This window comes from Zosterops lateralis (genome assembly GCF_965231275.1).
Source record: "Zosterops lateralis genome assembly, chromosome: 1".
NCBI lineage: Eukaryota > Metazoa > Chordata > Aves > Passeriformes > Zosteropidae > Zosterops > Zosterops lateralis.
In genome coordinates this window covers 145453194-145475305 of record NC_139762.1, presented here as the reverse complement: position 1 = coordinate 145475305, position 22112 = coordinate 145453194, and positions in this window count along the sequence as shown.

Below are 22112 nucleotides of genomic sequence, written 5' to 3'. Positions count from 1 at the left end.
TCTGCTTTGAGGTCTGATGATTTAATGAGCTGTGCTGCTACAGGAGAAACTCAGGGACCTGAAATCAAGTTTCAGCAGGTAAGGTATCCTTTTCAGTCGACCTTTTATTTAACTCCCAGGAACTACCCTGCACCTTGATGCACAGTTCTTACATATACCACAAGTAGCTCCAGAATACTCATGTTTAAGCTGCCTCTGGTGTACTTCCTGTGTGCATCAGGATTAAAAAAAAAATTGTTTTAATAAAGTTTGTTTTTTATAGCTTTTTTAGTCCATACACAGTCCAAAATTGGGGATCTCTGAGACAGCAGCTGATAAATCATCTTTTGCAAATGGAGCCATTAGTGAAGTTTGATTTCATTGTATCTATTGTTGCTCTTATTCTCCAGTTCATGATAGTCACCAGTTTCCTTCCAATTTACTTTAGCAGTAAATACAAAACAGGAGAAAGAAAACAATCTTGCCTTTGTGACACGCAGTGAATTTGGCCTTGTATATACAATATATTTTAAGCTAAATTCCCCTAGAAGCTAGCAATTAGCAGATGTCAATGCCCAGCTTGTAAATGGAAGCCAAAACAAAGACTAGAGACCTTCACACCAACAATCTGGATATTAAGTAAGAAAAAAAAAATCTTCCAACCATAATACCTCTCTTTGTTTCCTAAATGTGGTTGTAGCAATGAGGATTCAATTGGAACAGCTGTGCAAAAAAAAAAATCAGATTTTTATCAATTTGGCATCGGTCTAGGAAAATACAACATTGAGACTTAAGAGTAGGACAGGGCAGGCAGCTTTACAGCACTAGCTCTGCAACAAATGACATTTAGAAGTGCTTTGCATTATGAGTTAGCTGGGAAAATACTGAATCCCATCATGGGATTAATTGCATATTCGTTGCTGGAGGAACACTTCTCTCTCAGAGAAGGGAGCCAAAACCTGAACATCACTGGGCTGTGCAGTGCATGATTCATTAGAAACTTTGAGGCCTCTAAGTATTTAGTCTAACAGTTTATGGACTCTCATAGTGGCTGATGCCATTAAAATCACTGAATTGCTGCATTGCTCAGATTGCAAAGGAATTTGGGAGGTCTGTAATCTAAAGTCATGCTCAAAACAGGGTCCACACTGAATTCACACCAGATGCCTCAGGCTTTAGTATGGTTGGATTTGGAAACCTGCAACCTCTCAGACAACCATTTTTAGTTATTACCCTCATAATTTTTCTTCTTATATTCAGTCAAAACGTCTCTCATGCAAATTTATGACCATTGTTTCATATTTCAACCCTTAACCTTAGCAAGGAAGTCTTGCTTCAGCAAACTTCTTCTCAGTAAGCCCCTCATAGGTGCCAAAGTTCCTGTTAGGTTCCCTGCAGTCATCCTTTTCCAGACAGAATAAGCTCAGCTTCCTCAGCCCCTCCCTCACAGTACAAATGTGATCCAGCCCCAGCTATCTTGGTGGGCCTCTGCTCAACCTGCTCCAGAGGATCAAAATCCTTCCAGTACTGGGATCCCCAAATTGGATGCAATATTCTGGATGTGCTCTAGAAAACACAGAGTACAGCAGAATGATTGCCTCTCTCCTGTGCTCACTATGGAATTTAATGCTGCCAGAGCTACAATGATCTCAGTCATTTTCTACTCCTTCAGGAGCCTTTAAATGGCTTTCAGGAGGAGTTCACCCATGATTTTCCTGGGACTGAAATTTGTCTAATGATAATTAAAAAAGTTCTGCAATACAGCTTGGAGCAAAATGTAGAAATTAATGTAGATAAAGGAAACAGTCTCTCCTTTCTGCAGCCTCACACAGCTAGTTAATACTTCGTAAGTATTTTAAATCTTGCTTTCCTTCAGACTTTTGCAGGTCATATCTGCAAATTTTAGCTCAACACTAGACCTTTCTTCCTTTTTTTAAAGATCAAGATAATTTTATTTTGTCAGATGCGGATTTTCAAATTGAGACTCTCTCTTTAGGCCTTGGAGTATTTACATTGGTCTTTTAGGAACAACGTTAATGTTTTTCTTTTAAAAAAAGGCAGAGAGGAAGGTTTTTGTTACAAATTAATAGGAAATTCATCATGTCAGAAAACCTGCATTCATTTTCACGTTGTATTTTTATAGAGTACCCAGTTTTTCAACCTTTAGGAAATTAGGTAATGCAAGAATGAAGTAAAGCCTCTGCAATATATTGTGCAGATTTCTAATATATGAGAAAGAAAATGTTCTTGGCTCATCTGCTTGGTCGTCTCCTTCAGAGTCCCTATGCCTATAGTGTGACTATTTTAAGTTTTAAAATAGCAAATATTACTTACACAAATGTTTTGAAACTGTTGCCTTTATTATTCAAAGTGAATTCCCCTACAGGAGTTCCTCCAGATCATTAATTACACTTGTCAATAATGCCTGTCCTATGTTTGCAGTGTCTCTTTTGAGATTATGTCCATACAAATGTTCTACATATGTAAATAAAAAGTTTATTGAATACATATTCTCAACTACCTATTTTAAAATGAGAAAAAGCACTTACCTCAACTACACATTAAATAAGAGCACTCAACTGTAAAAAACTTCAGGGTTTCAAAATACATTTCATTATGAGGTAAAAAAATCACAAAAATTGTTATTTAGCAAACATAGTAATAATAATTGTGATTTATAAAAATAATAACTCCAAATGCTATATTGACACCTTGAATAAGTTTTCAGTTAGCTGTAATATACAAGTATGAGAAGCAAATAAAACTATGAAATAATTCTGCCAAAATATCGCATTGCTTAGTGCTTTTTTGTGCCTCCCAAGGGAGAACACAGAATTGTTGTAAAAGCATTGTCATTATATGGTAATTTTATAACACCATTTTGCAAAATTCTTTCTTACTTGTGGAGAAAACATTCAATAAATCTTTTCCAATCAACCCATTCTGGTCCTGGAGTTCACATCTTTGTGTTCCAACAATGTTTTCTACCAATTTCTCCCTAAAATATGCAAGCACTTCTTCAAGTCCACCTCAATTCAACACAGCACATCAACTGCAAGTCATTTTTAGAGAAATTGAGCAATAAGGAGCACATGTGGAGTTGTTTGACTGGGTGATGACTTCAGGGACAGGAAAATGTTTATATGTGTATATATTATATTTATATATACTATATATATATATATGTAAGGTCGTAGATTGGATAAGACTAAGAAACAGGAACTGCCAGAAAGGGCACAATTTCTTTCCTGACTCAGATTTCTCTTAATCTTGAGCTTAAATGTTTTTGTGACATCCAAACATTTTTAAAAACTTAAAATTTCAGTTTAAATCTAAAAAGTTAATAAGAGGGGGGAACTTCTATCTATGGATACATTCTGATCTAATGTCAAAGTTACCCTTTCTCTCAGTTGGAGTTTGGACATCACTCTGATTTCTCATGAGTCAAGATTCCATGTGACCATTCAAATAAAGTTGTTAGAAACCTTTAAACTGATTTCAGAAGTATTTGAGTTAAGCAAAGGAAGGCAGGATAGAACCTTGAGTAGAAAGGCTGCACAGACATGATCCATGTCATACATCTACATATTACGCTGGTAGACACTTGAAAATGAGGGACAAAGAATACAGTTTATTTCGTCTCACCATAAATCTGAGCTTCTTGAATTTTAGAAATTGGTAGCTGTTACCACGATAAATTTTCATTTTAACTGTTTTCTTTGTTTTCCAGCTTCTCATCTTCTACCTGCTACTATTTGGAAGACTAAAGAAATCCCTTGTTTTGTTGCTGGTGCATTTACTGATGTGTAACTGTGGTTTTATCTAATATTTTCCTCTGCAGTCAATGGCTCTGAAGACATTGCTTCATTGGTATTGAATTGACAATTCAATCTGAAATAGAAGAGAGGCATGCTTGATGTGAGGGATAACTATATTTACAGAACATGAAGACATGAAGTGTAATTCACATGCAGAATGCAGCTTTGGAACATTTGCAAGCATTCTAATAATTTTATCATATATACTCAGTTTTCTTTCTCTCATTAATGTTAGCAGGCACTTTCTGATCTTCCATTCTGTACAACAAAAAGTTAATTATATGTGCTGTTGGCAGGCTGCTACCTGTAGCAATTAATTTAGACTCTCTACTGATTTATGAGTGTTGTCTCTTTGTGCACCGAGTTATGATGCACTTAAAAATCTTAATTGATTAAATCAAATAGGCTAGATAGCTTTAATTCAGCAAGAATAGTTCATAATATTTAAAGTATATCTGAATTCTGAATAAGTTTAAAAGCTTTCTGCACAGTGTATTAATTAAAAAGAAAGGAAAATAAAAACAAAAAGGAAAAAGAAAAACGTTGTGGCAGTGTAGTTCAAGATATGAGATCTTGCCTGGGTATTCCAGGATTAGATTGCATAAAATGATCTTTCATTCCAGTATAGAGAAATGAAAAAATATACATCAGCAATATTGTAAATTATGCATCAGAAAGAATTGCCCTTCTCTGGCAGTGTTACTGACTAACTGTGACTTTGCATCAGGCGTCGAGGCGACACTCCAAAGTCCTGAATGAAAGTGCTTAGGAAAGTGCATGAGCTAAGAATTTGTCTGGAAATTCTTTTTCACTAACACAGTTATGTTTGCATATGACCAGAAAATGACAATGAATCTATTATGCTGCCTGGGTGTCTATACAACAGCTTAATAATTTTTACATTGCCCATTTTTGTCTTATTAATTTATTTTTTTCCCTTCACTTTTCACTTTTTTCATTCAGGATCTTTGGGAGGCCATCTATTACATGCAGAAGACTGAAATTCTAGTTCCTAGGTACTTCCCTTCAGTAAGTATTTATGCATTATATATACATAAGAAATCCTCCTAGCGCAATATATTATTTTATTTTATAATGATAGACATTGTTAATCAACTTCATTGATTACTGATGTGATTTTCTTATGCTTAGTTTTAGAATGACTTTCAGTGATCAATATAATTCAAAGCAACTGCATTGAAGAGCAAATCTAGACTTTAAAGCAGAAAACAATGCCATGACAACGTATTCACGACTAGTAAAATGCTGGTATATACAGCATAAGGGAGATGTGATGCAGCTGCCTTGCAGTTTGATTGAACTCTCAAGTAATAATCTGTTTTCAAAATTCCAGTCTTTGTTTTGTATCCATATGATTATTATGGTCTGTCTCTGAAAGCTTTAATGTTGTGAGGGCATTAAATTCAAATTTATTTGTATTTTAAAATCAACAAGATTAACATTTAATGAGGAATATTTGTGAAATTATCTTTCAATAATTCATCATGCAATTGCATGTTATGCATAATATTTGCACATAATTTGTGTAAATATTGATTTTTATTTTTTTTTTTTTTGCTTTTACAGTCAGAGAACTTTATTGGGACATAATAGCTCAGAAATCTGGAAGAACTGTACCAATATTTATGAACAAAAAAGGAAAAGTACCTGGTAAACTGTAAAGACTCTAGTCCATATTTATTACATGCTGACACTTTTATTTGGGGGCCAATGGTGCATTTCAAAAGTGTTTTTAACCTTCCAAGGAGCAATAGGAAATCTCTCGACGTTCCTATGGCATGTGAGTGGAAAAAACCGGGATTTAATTCAGTGTCTCTAAGTGTGGTTGTCCTGTAAGCAAGGTTGAACTTTCTCATGTTTTTCAAAAGTAGAAGGCATAGAAGTGCAGGGTAATATGCAGATTTGCTCTAAGATTTATAGATATTTCTTTGCCAGAGAACGGACAGATAATTTGAATCTGATTTATGTCCTACCCATAATTTTTATGGACTAGTATTGTATTTGAATTAGATATTATTTAAAATGTATTGACTAGACGAGCATAAAGGAACAATCTGTTTGATGGTATTTCCTCACAGTGTACCAAATACACCATTACCATTATGATGACTGGTATTTAAAGCACACAGCTATATGGACTCTACAGCTGAGCAGAGCTTGCAGTGGGAGCAGGTGACACTCCGCTAAAACACTCCTGCTGGCTGCCTGGATCGGCTCCAGGCACGATGCTGGGCTGCATGCTGTGATCCAGGCAATCCCCATTTCTCTTAAACAAACTGGGCAGGAAAAACGTGACAGGAGCCAAAGGTGAATGTGGCTAAAGAGCAAAGAGAATGTCAGCAGGACTACTGGCAAAGACAAAATTACAATATTTGAAGGGGAAATTTAAAATGTTTAGCTCACTTCCGAGTTTATAACCTGTATCAATCTGCAATAAATCATCTACTTATTTTGGATATCTACCTTATCAAACTTTGCAAAATTAAAAGTACTGTATTTTTTTTTAAAATACCATTGGAAGAGTAAACTGTATCTGTATCTGTATTCAATATTTAGTTCTTACTATGCCAGAATTCAGTTTTCTTCATCTCAAGATAATGAAGTGCACATTTCTCACCGCACAAAATGTTCTTAGTTTATTGTTCAAGAAATGAGGCCTATCTGCTGAGACATCCACTGTGCATAAAGAGAAGTCAAGAATCAGTAATTTAGAAAGAAAGCTATAAAAACCTATATAATAAACAAAGTGCTTAGAAGGAAGAAGAGTCTTGTATTTGATTGCAGCAGCAGTGCTAAGTTTTAAGTCCTTTTTTTCTCCATTCAGATGCAGAGAGCTTCTGGCTGTAATATTTGTGTGTGGAGGGGAAAAGAAAAAACTTTTATTAGAATTCAATAAGAGTCAGAATCCACAAAAGACACAATTCTGAGACAAAAATCTCAGATGTCATCTCCTTTTCAGCTTTCTACTCAGATTACTCAGATGATTTTCTTAAGAATTTTTTTCCTTGATACATGGTATCCTAAAACAAAGATATATAGGAGTATGGAGATATAGAATATGGACAAATACACTGCAATAGTCTCCAGATTTACAACGTGATGAGATCTTGCAAGAAAATTTACTAACTTTTTTTTTTTTATTCTGTATTTCCTACAAACACTACAATAGTCACCATTAGAACCAGTGATGTGTATGTTACACAATCAGGAAAGATCCAGCTAGATCTTTTCACCTGTGAGTCTGAGAGAGCAGACTTGTGTAGTAAGTTTATGGAATTTTTTCCTGAGCTGGTGTTTCTGGCAACATACACAATTGCAGGAAAATTATGTGCTTCTAAATCACTAGTCTCAAAAACTAATTTTTTCCCTGTATCTGAGTGATTTTCTTACTGTGATGATTCAGTTTGAATTTGGTTTCAGACCACTTACTAACACAGAGTCTAAAACTTTTCCTCAACTTTCTTATGGTTTCAAGAAGAATCCATTGACTCCAGCTGCAAGATTCCTCCCCACACCATAAAGCTAAGCCCAGAGTACTGTCCAAAGGACTTACTATCACTACAAAAAGCCTGTCATTTTCCAAAGTGTTGTGATTTCTTTTCATTTTCCCCAACAGTCTGTAACAAGAACAAAACCTGAAAATTTATGTTCCACAGAGGATGGTGAGGCACTGTATCAGGCTGCCTAGGGAAGTTGCGGATGCCCCATCCCTGGAAGTGTTCAAGGCCAGGTTGAATGGGGCCCTGAGCAACCTGATCTAGTGAGATGCCTATGTCTGTGGTGGAGTAAAAGGAGGAAGGTTGGAAGTAGATAGAACCTTGAAGTTCCTTTTCAACCCAAACCATTCTATTATTCTACAATAAAACTGGAGATTTTCTTCCTATTAATCCTGAAGAATCAATTGAAAGGACTAACCAAGAAGAGTGATTTTTTTGCCCAGAACTGTTATCACTATCTTATGAGATGAGTCATTAGAAAAGGAGTAAGAGATGCCAGAAGTGGAAGAAGTTTACCAAAAAGCCAGCTATCATAAAATACTCCAAGTCTGGAAAAACACCAAGGCCATGTTTGGTCATAATAGAGATATTCTGTTAAGATGTAAAGATGAAGTTGTAAACTGCAGCTGGTACATTATGTTCATGCTGAAACATGAATGCCTCAAGTCCCTGTATCTGCCTCTGAGGATCCCTAAAACTTATGGGCCCTTAGTGTCAGTTTATGTACTACCTGATGCTTCTGACAGTTACATTGAGATTCTGCTATGGACCATGAGAACTGATTAAATTCTTAACAGAATTCACACAGAGACAGGAAAGACTGTCTCAGAAGTCTGAGTTTAGGGAAATGTTGATATCCCCACAACATGAGGCTGTCTCCCACAGCTGTTTATAAAACATGATGTCTTAATAACCTGTCCTTTTCTGAGGTAGCTTAAGTCTCACTGAAATGTCCCTATCCAAACTTTTTTTTTTTTTTTTTTTTTTTTTTTTTTTTTTTTTTTTCCTTTGGCCTTCAGAGCTTCTGCTGATGCAAGTGTCAGGTTAATGAAGAGCCTAAGAGGAACAGGAGTGCAGATATGTGCAGATTTTACCTTCCTGTGGTACCATGGAGAAGCCCTTAATTTTACAGGGTTTAATACTCTTTGTTCTTCAGATGGGAATCAATTTGCTATGTACAGAAAGGGAATCTAGGCAAATTTTAAATAATTCCTGTGTGCGAGAGTGCTTTGGACATGGTAGAAATACATAAAAGAAGCTAAAAATGTAAGGGACAACTTGAGGGTGCTTAAGTTTGGAATTTCACCACATACAAGTGTTGAGGGTGAAATGGAAATCATGGGGGGAGATACAGACAACCCTCCATTCATCATTTTTTTCTCTAATTTATATTCAGTTTATTATCTTATGACTGGGTGGAGTGCAAGGAATCACTTTGATGTTTAAGATGGTTTTCTCCTTTAAGAGGAGAAAAACAGGTCTTTGACTGCCTTCTTGAATGTCATCTGCTGTGGAAGTAGGTGGGTACCAATTTCTAAACCATGTCCTTCAGAATGAGAAGTGTGGCATTGCATTCACTTTGAGGAATCATATGACTTCTCCCACAAAGTTCCTCACTAGTTTGATAACAATAACTGAAAGATCTGCTCAGATTTTTTTCTTCCTGTATTCAATCTTTTTATACCATTATTTTTTAAGTCTCTTAAACAAGAGACATTCACACTTCTTCTTGTTGTGCTATAATTGCTTGGAATTCAGTACTTCTATTGAGACTTTTACATGACCTTCATCCTAGAAAGCAACTTAGAGGTATAAATGTTCTGGAGTCTTCTCTTCTTTATTTCTAAGACTATGTTATTTTCTAAAAAACTGAAGGAATTATGAAGAAAGAAATGGATTTTTTTGCAATGAAATGTACTCAGATATTCCATGACTCCATAGCTTTGATTTAAGTGTGGATTATTTATCTCCCTTGTCTTTCTGCATAGCTATACACAAAGTCAGGTATATGAATAAAATATGATACAAATTGCTTTATTTTCTATTAAAATATTTATTCTCTCCAAAATGATTAGCTTAAGGCTTTATACTTCAATTCCTTTTGCTTATATTCTACATCTTTGATACTTTGTTTATTTTTTTCCTCTCCAGTGATTTGCCATAAGGCTGGCTGAAGCTATAAATATGTCTCAGCATGTGCCCAAAAGACATGGAAATCAGACTCTTTTTGTGGGGGTGTAGCATCTGAAAATAAGAAAGCTGTGCAAGAACTTCTCACTTTATAGTGTCAGCAAAACCTGACATTTTTGTAATCATCCTTCACTCAAGTGTTATTGACTTTAATTTATCTCCAACATTTTCCTTGAGACTCATAACACAGTAAATTGCTTTAACACAAAGAATGGATCAGTTTTCCTCAGTTTCTTTAAATCCATTAACCCACCTTTATGATGACAGAGTTTTCCCAGAGACTTTGCACAAATCAACTTTCTGTAACATCAGTTCCTTAATCTACCTTTGGTAACCCATTTTCCATGGTATATACGCTGTATCTTTGCTTAGTAAGAGAGTTTTGGTACATGTTCTACTGCAATTTCTGGCATTACCTGTATTTTGTATCTTAGTGTGAACATCATAGAAAATAGATAAATAAAATACAAATAAAATGCAGCAGATTTACACCAAGTTCAGGTTTATTGCAATTCTGAAGGAAACAGGGATGAAACAATGCTGACTTCAGTGTGTATTTATGACACACAAATAAAGTGCAAACACTCAAATTTATAAAACCCAAGGGTAACATTTGCACTCTATCTCTGCTGCATGTCGTCTGCCTCCTAAACACACCTCAGCAGTGAAAACACATCAAGCAGGGCAGCAAAAATTTAGGTGTATGGAACCAAAGGCAATCTGGTTCAGTAGCTTTCCCTAGGTTTTCTCTGAATCTCTCCTGAGGACTGTGTAATTGTCATCAATTTAAAAAGTGTTAATTTTGTTTGTGATGCTGATTTTTTTTTTTGGGGGGGGGCGGGGTTTGGCTTTGGTTTGGTTTGGGTTTTTTTGGCCTGCTTTGGTAAGATCAGATCAACAAACTGAGGGCTAAAAATCTTGTGATATGTCTTGATGTTGGACTTTGAGAGTACTCTTCCAAACCTTAGCATTCTGAGTGGGAAACAAATTAATATTAGAGAAATTTGAGTGGAGTTACTCAATTCAAGATTTCAAGTGCATATTGTTGGAAGGTGGAAGACTGAGTGTTTGTTTGCAGACCAAAACTATGGGCAGATGGCCACACAAATCTATGCTCCTTGCAGCAGTAAGAAAACTGATATTTGTAAGAGCAAGCTCTCTCTGCTCATGCAGCACAGCAGATGTCTGCCCTCTCCTGCTCCTTCAGCAGCAGTTCTGTGCACCAGCTGTTCACAAAGAGGTCCTGATGAGGCATTGAAGTGAGGGCACAGCTGATTCCTGCCTGCACCTGTCTTCGGAGAAAAGCTAAATGCACCAAATATACTATTATATAGCTACACAATATTACTTAATTTTAAATTATATAAGCAATGTCTTTTTATTAGTTCCTTAAAAGAAGGTTCATAAGATTAGAATAAACCTGGAGTATTATATTTTTACACAAATATGAAACGTGTCAATCACTTGCTTTTCAGTTGTGCTTTTTTTGACAAATATATTCTATCCACATTTGTAAATGAAATATAAGAGATTTCATTTCAAGAACAGATGTGGTTTTTTTCTTTCTTTAAGGGTTTACTGTAATTTTTCCATTTTTTTCTCATTCTTCTCTGCTGGATGGGAAATATTTTGGTTTTAATTTGTTGATTTCTCTCAGAACTAAACCAGCCTGAAATGTGATCACTTTTCAAACTCATTTTGTTATTGGAAGCTCATTTCTTGGAAAGCAAAAAGACTCAGGACAGGGGCAGGGGGAAAGATGTGAGTCAAAGTGAAATCAGTTGCTTTTGCAGAGATTTTGTTCATAACTGAGTAAAACCACAACCGTCTGCCTGGTTTACACTTGAATGTGCAAGTGATGGGGCCATTAATTACACAGGTACTTAGAGCTTAAGGCTGTGGGAGACCTTTTGATCATTTCTGACTTTGTGTATTCAGTAGATTAACTCACTAAGAAATTCCTATAGGAATCCAAATCAGTTTGATTAGACTTGGAGATTCTGTTCTTCAAAATATTGAACAGCTAAGGCACAGCAAACTATGAGTGAGACAGAGGTTCCACCAGTTTCTGATGAGATACTTCAAGATGATTGCACTTTGCCCAGGACTCAGTAGTTAAAACCATTTCAAAAAATACTAGCAAACTGAACAGACAGGCAGCTCGTTTTTCTGAGAGTGGTTTTGAGCTGGAGAGAAAGATTCATTGACCATTCACTTGGAACAAATATTCTACTGCAGAAAAGGGTCCATCCTTCCCAGTCTTTCAGCTCGACATAAAGACTGACACATAAACAGCTGGTTACAACCTACACCTTTCTTAAGAATGCAAGGTAATATGAACTTAGAATGCTTCTGAACACATGTACATTATTAAGAGAAAAAACCTCCCTCTCCACCACCCCAAACCCAAAAGACCCAAAACCCAAACCAAAACCAAACCCCTTCACATCCTGACTCTCAGAAAATGATGAAAACTATGTTGGTTTTAGACTTTTGTTATAATTTCCTTCTTTTCTACAGACATGGAAACATTAATATAGGCTCTTCTCTTCTGCAGCCCATCAAAAAAATAGAATTTCTTTCATAAATGTCCCAGTCCCACAAAGAAATCTGAAATCCCAAACTGCTCCTTCTATCCTTGCTATTCCTTCTAGAAAACTGCAGAGTATTCTGGGCCAGTTTGTTTAAATTCAAAATGCATTCTACCTGATTGTGGAATGCCTTTGTCAGATGTCTCTTTCATCAACAAGTAAATGCATACAGTGATAAGGCATTCATCCACCTTCTCTTTTGTAAGCTGAATAGCTGGTGATACTGAAGCCTTTCACACTAAAGGTTATTTTTATATGATTTTCATGGCCTAGCTTTGCTCTCACTTTCATTACATATGGTGTGGTAGTAGATCTCCTAACCTCTGCACATTCCTGCATCACCCATGATGAGATTGGATGTGACCTTGAATGGCAGCACCAGCACCACTCTCAGGTTTGATCTAAAGAAGTGTTTGTTAAAGACAGTGGCAAGAGTTCTGTGTAGGAGCAATAGTAGCTGGTCAGGTCAACTCTGTTTCCTATCCTCAGGACATCAAAAGGAAAAACAAAACACAGAGTGTCATTACCCTAGGCTACCTTACCCTTAGTCTCAAAGTGAAGCTTGCAGTCTGCTGGAGTGCTAACAGCGTGGATGACCACATTTCTGGGCTTGAGCCTGTACCAGGGCTCTATTTCATTCACTGTTGTAGTCAGAGCCTTTCATTTCTTCTTGTCCTCTATTAGCTGTCAGAAAGGACAGCTACTTTTTGGGGTTTCACTTCCCTTGGACCTGCTGAGAAGTCCTGCTCGTATTTCCAGGCCTTGCAACTAGTCAGCAACTTGCTGGAAAAATTATCCGGTACTTCCCTCTGTGCCATATGATAATTTTATCATTAATCTGCAGTGCATATTCTTGAGGTATAAGGGAACTTTGAAATAGGAATGATGATAATATAGCCAGTGGCAGTAAAGACAGAAATAGTTTAAAATGCAGATTGGATTCAGTGGTAATAGTTAGGGATATGATGACACTAAAGTTTGTTAATATCCTTATTAATATTATTATTCTTGTTGGGAATAGTCATATCACCTTAGAAGTCTCCACAAGGAGAGAAGTTAATGGAGCTATCTGACCATTCTGGACGCATCTAAATTTACCAAATGGGAACTGAAAATTATTACAATAGATGTGACAGCAAAATTTCTTACTGTCTAGGAGAGGAGAAGGATTAGAGAGTTCCAAAAAAATGTGACATTATTAGCAAAACATCTGAGACATTTTCTTTTCTGAGGGTTTTATAAATTGTTTACACATATGTAGTTGCAACATTTTATGGTATTGGGAGTGCCTAAATGTATTTTTCTTTAATGAGAGTTTATAACTTAACCGTGCAACATTTCAAAGATTGTATGGAATATTTTGCTGGGAGCTTCATAGTTGTGTACGTATTCTATTCTATTTTGTCTAATCTATTTTAGGACATCTACTCATTTACCCTGTGCAATCACTTTAGAAAGCTGTATTAGACACAGGTCATATCATGAATATAACAGAAGCAGGGGGTAGGTTTAGGGCTGTAATTTTATACATTTAATTTAAGGTTGTAACACCTCTATGCTCCTTAGAGTATCCCATTTTAGAAGGACAGCAGCACTCTCTACTTTCGTACTCCTGCTGCACCCTACTGAGCCACATGCTCTTCTGATCAGGATAAGGGCAGCTGCTATACTTTGGCCATGTTGTGTGACAAGAAATGAGAATGTAACCAGAGTTACCAGGTAAGTAAAATTTTTGTATTTAAGGTGATTGAGATAAAAAGACTCATAATTAGGTTGGAAATCATAACTCATTCTCCCCATGGAAATCTTTAGTACAAGGAGAAGCAGCAGATCTGAAGACAAGCATTAGCCAGGGGTAGATTATGCTAATTATCATTACAAAGTCAGTCTTAAAGGAATTGTCCCTGGAAGATGCTAAGGATTAAAATTAAATCACTCTGAGCTACCAGCAGAAAATGAAGATATGTGGCATCAGTTTCCTTCTCACAGAGTTTTCCTCTTCTGAATGAGAATCCTGTATGTTTTTTGCAGTTTTGATATCTGCCTGTGGTGAAGTATGTGTGAGAACATGAAAATCACTTAATAATTTCATGCTTTTACAATAAATTAATGAAAGCACTAAGTTACAATGGTCACATTCTAGTGTTTTTCCCACCTTCTTGTGTTCCTGATAAAGATTTCAGGACATAACTTTCTTATGGGTATTTCTCAGCTACTTTGAGATTAACCTCTGGCTTGTCTGTGATACCACAGACATGTCCTTTCAGACACAATGTACTTAAAGAGGTCATTGGCAAATTCCTTATTGCCAGAATAGTATTTTAGCCATCAAAAGCTTTTACTTCCCTACTGAGAACATCAGACTAATTGCCTCACTCTCCTTCATGCACAGGAAAAGTTAAAAAGGGTTGTAAGAGTAGATTGAAACAGACTGTATTGTGATTGTATTTCCACTATACATATTCCTTCAATTCAAGAAAAGGAAATTCACATGTACTCTTTTCAAACTTGCTGAGTGTACTTGGCTTTGCTAAGAGTACAAGAGGGTTAGTTGGTTACTCATATACTTTTATGGCACTGACTCCTCAAAATATACAAGTCATTGCAAAAACAAGTCATAAACATATTTCTTTGTATACATTATATACAAGAAACACCATCCAGATATATTGTGATATAAACATCCTTTCTATATTTTAGTGGCTTCATTGGGCATGTTCTTTGCTTCCTTGCTGCTTGGATTAAGGACTGAGCAAGGTTTTAGCTCCTGGCTGTGTTAGTTTAAAATAGACTCTTGGTTTCCACTTGTGGTAAGAAGATCTTTGCACAATAATAGCTTGCAGTGGGTATTTGCACCCAATGCATGGGCTCACTTTGGATGTGGAAGCCTCAGAATAGTTCCAGCAAAAGCTGTTGATGTGTGCATTCAACTATTTGAAATATAAAGTTGGGACTGGAACATATGTCAGTTTTTACTCATTTTTACTGCTATTGCTGCTGCGAAATAGTTTTTATTTTCCAACAACCTTGGTAATGTCAGTGAACTAGTAACTGCTGGAGAATAAAGGAACCTTTTCTATTAAAAATAATATGTGGAACTAATTGGTTTAAAATGCTTTAAAAATTAATTATTTGAATTTGAATGTCTTTACAAGGCTATGAAGTTATACTGCAGATAGTAATTTTTGAAAGAATTAAAGTAAGGTTTCATTTTAAAAATTTTCTTTTGCAAACAAAAAAATCCCAAAGATTTTAAAAAATACAGTCAAAAGAACTTCTTATCCTCTAAGAACAAAGGCACTCACATTATTCACAGTCGATCTGAAGGGGCAATTTATTTTTTAGAGTGAGGAAATTCTAAGGAACTTTTAACTGTATTGCTGATCAGTTCTTTATACAAACTTGTGGTAAATGTTGAACACAAGCCTCCAGCCACAGGCCTCTAAAATCCTTGTCAGCACAAGGTAAGGAAACCTCAGCAATGCTAAATAAGCCTGTGAAAGCTACCATGTAAAACAGCTGGGGAGAACAGAATGTGTGTAATGAAAATGAATCAGTCAGCAAAGAAACCCAGAGAGGTTAGGAAAGTAATCCTTAATTAAAAAATTTTCTTAATAACTTGGACAGTTGTGCTGGTTTGGGTTTGTAGAATTTATGTGATTTCTAGGGTATTGAGAAGTCATTCTAGGGTATTGAGAAGTACTGAGAAAACAGTAAGGAAAAGTTCTAATTTTCCATCCTAATATATATTATGATTTTGCATGAAGACCCCCAAAGCTGTTTGAAATCTGCTTTCTCCTGACCCATATACAATCAGCATACAAAAAAAAAAAAAAAAAAAAAAAAAAAAAAAAAAAATCATTGAAATCTAAATTGATAAGAACTTTTTAAATAAGAAAGCTATCTATTTCTACATGTAATGAAAAATGTGAATAGCTAGAAATCCTTCATTAACAATAAAAACAAATTCACAGCCAGTACTAATGCTTGGAATTCTCCTAGTACTGATTAGAAATTTTTTCATAAGACTTATCTATCTATCTATCTATCTGTCTGTCTATTTTTTTTTTTTTGCAGTTTGGGATAAAACCCTTCTGATTCATCTACATATTGCATCATTGTGAAAGGAGAACTTTTACAGAATGATTTTACTCTTATACATAATAATCCAAGAACATTTGATACAACTCGCTTGTTAATTCCTATGACTCATTGTTTTGAGCGTTCCTCACGGCACAATTAAAACAGATGAACAAGGCAATATGGACAACTGCAAATGTGGGAAAGGAGGGCTAAAACAATCCCAGCTTTGTACTGAGCATCTCCTTATTTTCTGCAATCTGTCGTGTTACTATGCCATGAGCCAGTGGTTAAATGCAATACCTGGGCCACAGGAAGAAATGCTGCACTCATTGAAGTGAGGCACCTACTACATGTGAGAGAAACAGGGCATGTATCTTACAGGTTTTATTATTTTAGTATTTTTAGTATTATTACTGTTGTTCTTATTAGCCTATGAGGTGTTAACTTAGTTAATCATAGTTCTACAGGTCACAAGAAATAAAATGACAATAACTTAATTATTAATCTGCAAGATGTTTTATATTAACATGCAAAATATATGACACTAGTACTGAATTATCTAGCTGGTGTGTATTGATAAGATCAAATTTTGCTAGCCTATTTCTGAAAAAAATTCCTATTGCTTTTTGATTAAGATAAGTAAAATGAAAAATATTTTGCTTTTCATGGATTCATTAAGCAATGTAAATTACAAAAAATACTATAAAAGATTTAAAAAGTAAGTATTGGCAAAGTTTTATCAAAAATATTCAATAATCTTTAAAACAAATGTTTGCTCCCCTTGGACATCAGCCAGTGACCAGGGCAAGTATGGACCCTCAGAAGAGTTAAACCTGCTAATGTCTACAGTATTTACCCTGCCTATTATTGCAAAATATTCCTTTGTACTGGAACAATTTCCTGAAATACTTCCTATAATTACAGTTTGTGTTAGAGAAGTTTATCTTCTAAAGCCAAAAGATAAGGATTATTTCAGCTAAATGGAACATTTCATGAATGGTTGAGGTTTTAATCTTATCTCCCCCTTCCAACTGCTGTTGGAATTCAGCTGTCAGAGTGAAGGGGCCTCACTTTCATCTTTCCTTACCTTCCAACCTCAAACTATATGTGAACTCCCCACTTTAACAGGATGAGCTTTCTGCTTATACAGCTCTTTTAGTTTTAATATTTCTAGTACCAACAAAATTTATCTGGAGTAAATGCAAGCCAACTTTACAGAAGGAAAGCTTAGTAAAAGGCTAGATACTAAGAAAGTACATAGAATGGAATACTATGTAGAAAGCTCATACTTTTACATACAGATGGACATTTATATAATCCCTCAGTCTCATAACTTCATCATATTTTCACTTTTATTGTCTAGGAGTCATGAGTCTGGGGAATATTAGCTGTAAAGCTATCATGAGAATTCTGTGATTTTTGATGCAATTTTCTGCAGCAGTTCTGGGTAGGATGGAAAGGCCTTGTGGCTTGCCTTGCTCTGCATAAGTCTGAGGCTCCCATTGGATGGTTTTGCATTTTGATGGGAAGAATGTGGTGGTTTATTCAGCAATTGATAAATTTCATTATCTGGTCATCTAAGTCCCACTGATACAGCACATAAAGTTCATGTTTGGATCCAGAAAATGCCACTCATGGAACACTTCATGATACTCTAAATCTAGAAAATGTCAGACTTTTCTGAAGGAACTGATTTCTTTCATTTATACAGTCCAGAAAGTTTTGGACAACATTCTACTTCTATAGTAATTGATTTTGGGTCTGGCCTCCTGACAATCTGGAAAGATGAACTGAACAAAGTGTGTGTATATATTTATTTTCCCTATTGTGATGGAGGGTGTGCCTGATGATTTCTGTTATGACAGATCCTCTGCTGAACTCTTCCAGCCGAATATCTCGTTTGTTAATTTGTACCAACCTGTCTTGGGGCACCCTGTTGGCAGCAGGAGTCACCGTATTTGCACAGATAACCCATGGAGCTGCTGAGGCACTGATCTTTTCCTTGACAATTCTAGGTAACACAGGATATGTGTGTTGATGACCAGTCAGTTCTGATGTTCATGACAGGCCTGTTCATTGGTTGGCTAAAAAGTGTTGTCTGCTATAAGATCTGCATTTTCAGTCTTGGTGGACACAACCCTTTGGGTAAAAGGTCACCTTGAGAAGATGGCTCTACAGATATGAAATATTTCCTTGAAGAACTGAAGTCCACACTGAGAACTAAACCAATAGATTAGAATGCAAATATAAATTATATATTAAAGGAATTGGGAAAACTTACTTATAAATGTAACCATAAGCCACATCTCCTTGTTAAGTGTACTGAGTATCCAGGATTTCTCTATTATTGTTTCTTAGATAGTTTGATGTATGTACCCAAAATATATCCATAAGAATAGATGGTGTAGACTACTAGCTATGAGTATTAATTCATAATGAGCACCTTACTCATTGTGTCTGTTACACACACATTCCCAGTAAGACCAGCTTAGGTTCTTTTCATTCATTGAGAAATGAAACATTCATTAAATAAGTAATTTTACTTAACTGGTCAGCAAGCACTTGTAGTTGGTGACATGCCCAAATACCAAAAATTATTTAAATTAAACCTATATAGATTTGAAGATGATTTAATTTATATGCTTCTAATATTTTTGCCTAAATATTCTAAAGTGAATGGTAAATATTGATTAAATAATCCCATGCTTGAAAGTAACTTTATAAAAAAAAAATCAATTACTCCTTTATAGGACTGCATACCAGTTAAAAAAGAATTAATGCATTGTTTATTTTCTACCAACAAACAGAAGGAAAAATTGTAATTTTGTGATGCTGCCTGCTGTCAAGGCAAGAGTTCTTGAGAGCCAGATTTTATGTTTTCATCCAGATTGATCAAATAGCTGGGTACACAGCTGCTTCATGCTTGATGAGAAGGAAAAAGGTTACCCTCCAGCTAGCCACAAAAAAGAAGTATGTTTATCTAGAAGCACCTGCTAATGCAACAACCAGAGCACTGGCAAATATAGAAAATAACATTGGGAGATATCCTGAGACTGAAGGCACCCCAAGGCATATTGTGATTTTCTCTAGTCTGTTCTCAAGGGACTGAAATATGTCTGACGATGTATGACTGCTATGTCAGGCAGTGTGCTCAAGGGCTTCCTTTACTTGCCTTTTCCTAACATCTGGTTCTTACCTTTCTTCCTGCAGTTTGGACTCTTTACTTCTTGCCATCTCCACCACAGACTCAGACAGAACTGCAGAAGCAAAAAATTTAGTTTCGTGGTGTTTCCACATGAGAACTTTTCCACACTTCTGGGCATTCTGATCATCCTTTAGATCCTCTCCAGTTGGTGGTCTATAGGTCCCTCTTTGGAGATACTTGGATCTGTTTATGAAGAATTAATAGCTCAGTCACTCTGTATAGTTTTCAAATGGAAGCTTTTAAAGTGTGAATGGATTAATCTCACTTAAGTTTTTCCGTTTTAAGGATCTGTAACCTAAGTTAGTTGTCTAGATAGATTCCCTGTTTTGTCAGTGTAAATACAGTCTCTGGCTAAGAGAGAAAATCCTAAGTCTCTATTTTTTTACAGCTCCTTCCCAGCTGAACTGAATTTTGGCCAGACTACTCAAGGGATAGCTGTTCTACTGAAATTCTACTTTTGCAGCAACATTTATCATGACTTGTATCGGTGGAAGTGGTGGGTTGATGTTGGCTGGATTCCAGGGCACCACCAAAGCTGCTCTATCACTCCCATCCTAAACTGGAAAAGAGAGAGAAAATAAAGCAAAAGGCTTGTGAATCAAGATAAGGGCAGGAAGAGATCTCTCACCAGTTACCATGATGGGCAAAACCGACTCAACCTGGGGAGAAAAGATAATTTCATTTACAGTAAATCAAATCAGAGTAGGATAATTAGAAACAAACCTAAAACTTAAAAAACCTTCCCCTCCACCCCTCCCTTCTTCAGCTTCACTACTGTTATTTTCTACCTCCTCCTTCCTAGTGGCACAGGGAAACAGGGAATGGATTTTGTGTCAGTTCATCACATCTCTGAGTGGGTTGCTCATGTGGACACAAGTCCTGCACAAGCCTCCTGCAGCATGGGTTCCTCTTTCCATGGGACCACAGGTCCTGCCAGGAGCCTGATCCAGCACAGGCTTCCCATGGAGTCACAACCTGATTTGGGCACCCACCTGCTCCAGCATAGGCTTCTCTCTGGGCTGCAGGTGGATCTCTGCTCCACCAAGGACCTCCATGGGCTCAGGGGCACGGCTGCCTCATCATGGTCTGCAACAAGGGCTGCAAGGGAATCTCTGCTCTGGCACCTGGAGCACCTCCTGCCCTTCCTTCCTCACTGACCTGGGTGTTGCAGGGCTGTCTCTCTCTCTCTCTCTCTCTCTCTCATATTCTCATTCCTCTCATCTCTGCACTTTGGTCCTTTACAGTAACTGTCACCTTCTTAAAAATATAATTATAGAGAATTTACCTCTCTGGTTGATGGGTTTGACCTTGGCCAGTGGTCTGTCTTGACCAGGGAATATATAAGGGAAACTTCTAACAGCTTCTCACAGAAGCCCCTGTCCAGCCCCTGTCCCCCTGCTGCCAAAATGTGGGAACACAAATCCAGTAGAGTGGATTTTAAGGTAGGTGAATACTTGACTGGACCACCAAGCTCAGTGGCTTGTGGCAGCAGTACAAAGCATTTCTAGTAGTCTGTCTTTAGTCAGTGAAGAGCCAAGTGGAGCCAATAGCAATTTACATTTGTTTATAAACTGATTGATGGGCTAGAAAGCACTCACAGCTAACTTGAAGATGATACAAAATTAATAGAGCAGTCAGTTAGATGGAGGGCAGGATTGCTGTTTGGAGAGACCTCAGCAGGCTGGAAGGGTGGTCTGAGTGAAGTTCCATGAAGTTCCAAATCCTGCCTTTGGGAAGAAAAATCCCATGCAGCAGTACAGGCTACAGTCCAGCATATCAGAAAGTAGTTTTGAAGGAAAAGAAAACAACAACAAAAAAAAAGGCAACAACTCTCTGGATATTATGAGCAAGGATGCAGCCTGCAAGCTGGAGGAAATAATTGTCCCTCTGTAATCAGCATTTGTGTGAACACATCTGGAGGACTGTGTCCACACACCACAATGGATTTTGTTTCCTCTGGAAGGGTTAGATTATTGAGAGATGGGGAAGCATAACCTCCCAATTGCAGATTTCAGCAGATAATACAGATAAAAAAGTGTTATTGCATACCATGAAAGTTATTGCTGGTGTGCTGATGGCCAACTTATATCTTGCTCACTGTCTACCTTTATTTCCCTCTCAAAAAGTGCAAAGAAAATAATTTACTATGGTAAATTTAGACATAGATTAAGAATTTAATCTTCATTTGAACAGCCACTCATAGTGCAGAAGAGTTATCATGTTGTAGATATATTGTATGTATTGTTATATAATTAATATCTAACCACTTGGATCATTGCCTTTCTCTGAATTCTGTATTTTAGAGCTTAATTGCCACTGGCCTTAGTATTTATTGGATAGATATTTTGACATAGTTCTCACACTTAGAACTTGGGTAGCAGGTTTAGAAATTTCTCTGTCCTGTCAAGCAAAGTATTTTTTCATTTTCATAAGTTTCCTGAATTCAGATTTTTTAATTATATTTGTAGAGGAGGAAATTTCAGATCATTATCCAGCCATTGTTGTAGTCTTGGCATTACTCTATGGTTCTTTTTGCCTTGTCTTTGATGACTCTTCCTGCAGTATGATTTTGATGGAAAAATTACTAAGTTGTGAAATTCCACATGCAAGTTACAGTTGAGCATGGCTGGAAATAAGACACTTGAAATGTAGTGATTGATACATATGTACAAAGTAGCTGTAATACATCTTTCTAAATAAAACATTTATAGAATTTCTTTTTGCCAGA